The sequence below is a fragment of the Alosa pseudoharengus genome, unplaced genomic scaffold (genome assembly GCF_046254945.1).
Source record: "Alosa pseudoharengus isolate Yale_2024_CS ecotype anadromous, Long Island Sound unplaced genomic scaffold, YU_APseudo_1.1 YU_APseudo_1.1_scf_20, whole genome shotgun sequence".
NCBI classification, from domain to species: domain Eukaryota; kingdom Metazoa; phylum Chordata; class Actinopteri; order Clupeiformes; family Clupeidae; genus Alosa; species Alosa pseudoharengus.
The window spans coordinates 2,395,979-2,398,478 of NW_027468664.1; the positions used below are offsets into that span (position 1 = coordinate 2,395,979).

At 42.8% G+C, this 2,500-nt stretch overlaps 1 pseudogene; it reads right to left on the minus strand.

Annotated features, from left to right (window-relative positions):
• The window catches only part of LOC143135885 (voltage-dependent L-type calcium channel subunit alpha-1C-like), a 35,046-nt pseudogene that overhangs the window by 8,272 nt on the left and 24,274 nt on the right, over positions 1–2,500 (minus strand).

Sequence of the window (2,500 nt, forward strand, 5' to 3'; positions counted from 1 at the left end):
CACTATACTGTTTATACTGCATCATCTGTCTATACTGCACTATACTGCACTATACTGTTTATACTGCACTATACTGTTTATACTGTTTATACTGCATCATCTGTCTATACTGCACTATACTGCACTATACTGTTTATACTGTTTATACTGCATCATCTGTCTATACTGCACTATACTGCACTATACTGTTTATACTGCATCATCTGTCTATACTGCACTATACTGTTTATACTGCATCATCTGTCTATACTGCACTATACTGTTTATACGGTTTATATTGCATCATCTGTCTATACTGCACTATACTGCACTACACTGCACTATACTTTTTATACTGCACTATACTGTTTATACTGCATCATCCATCTATACTGCACTATACTGCACTATATTGTTTGTACTGCATCATCTATCTATACTGCACTATACTGCACTATACTGTTTATACTGCACTATACTGTTTATACTGCATCATCCATCTATACTGCACTATACAGCACTATACTGCACTATACTGTTTATACTGCATCATCTGTCTATACTGCACTATACTGCACTATACTGCACTATACTGTTTATACTGTTTATACTGCATCATCAATCTATACTGCACTACACTGCACTATACTGTTTATACTGCACCATCTGTCTATACTGCACTATACTGTACTATACTGTTTATACTGCACTATACTGTTTATACTGCATCATCTGTCTATACTGCACTATACTGCACTATACTGTTTATACTGCACTATACTGCACTATACTGTCTATACTGCACTATACTGCACTATACTGCACTATACTGTCTATACTGCACTATACTGCACTATACTGTCTATACTGCACTATACTGCACTATACTGTCTATACTGCACTATACTGCACTATACTGTCTATACTGCACTATACTGCACTATACTGCACTATACTGCACTATACTGTTTATACTGCACTATACTGCACTATACTGTCTATACTGCACTATACTGCACTATACTGTCTATACTGCACTATACTGCACTATACTGTCTATACTGCACTATACTGTCTATACTGCACTATACTGCACTATACTGTTTATACTGCACTATACTGCACTATACTGCACTATACTGTCTATACTGCACTATACTGCACTATACTGCACTATACTGTTTATACTGCACTATACTGCACTATACTGTCTATACTGCACTATACTGCACTATACTGTTTATACTGCACTATACTGCACTATACTGCACTATACTGTCTATACTGCACTATACTGTCTATACTGCACTATACTGCACTATACTGCACTATACTGTCTATACTGCACGTCTCTGCTTCTAGCACTTCTGGTTAGACACAAACTGCATTTCGTTGTCTCTGTACTTGTACTCTGCATAATGACAATAAAGTTGAATGTAATGTAATATGTGTGTATGTGTGTACACGTGTGTGTGTGTGTGTGTGTGTGTGTGTGTGTGTGCGGCGCCCACCTGCAGAGAGAGTGCTGTTTTGGGGGGCACCTTGGCCACCAGGCCCTGCTCCTTCCTCTTCTTGAACTTGCGGAAGTATTCCTGGATCAGGAAGGTGGCGTAGAACTTCCCCACCGTCACCTCATCATCTGACAGACAGAGAGAGAGAGATAGAGAGAAAGAGAGAGAGAGAGAGAAAGAGAGAGAGGGAGATAGACAGAGTGGAGAAAGAAAAGACAGAGAGAGAAAGACAGAGAGAAGAGAAGAGAGAGAAAAACAAAGAGAAGAGAGAAAGTGAGAGAGTGAAGGAGAGGGAGAGAGAGAAGGGAAGAGGGAGAGAAAGTGAGAGAGTGAAGGAGAGGGAGAGAGAGAAGGGAAGAGGGAGAGAAAGTGAGAGAGTGAAGGAGAGGGAGAGAGAGAAGGGAAGAGGGAGAGAAAGTGAGAGAGTGAAGGAGAGGGAGAGAGAGAAGGGAAGAGGGAGAGAAAGTGAGAGAGTGAAGGAGAGGACACAGCCCTACTGCACGAGTCATCTCAGTACACATCTGAACTGCATTGAACTTTGACCTTTAACCCTTGCACTGCACTGACCTCCGGCTGGGGGCACAACCTGGTCCAGCAGCTTCATGCTGGTCCTCTTCCAGATCTTCTTTACGATTGCACGCAGCTCCTCGTTAGCCTGCTCCAGGTTACCTACACACACACACACACACACACACACACACACAGACACACACACACACACACACACACACAGACAATCATAGACATGCCTATATATTTACAATGTCATGTCCGTTGGGTCAGACATGCTTAGTACTTCCTGTCTCCTGAGTCAGGCATGCTTAGCACTTCCTGTCTCCTGAGTCAGGCATGCTTAGCACTTCCTGTCTTACCGTCTGTCTTGATGCGTAGCGCGGTGCGCACCAGGGCGAAGAGGGTGGCGTTGAACATGACGGTGCCGTCGCTGTTGAGGGGCATGTTCATGGACACCAAGCGCTTTGGGCACAAAGAGCACGGGGCATCAGGACAAT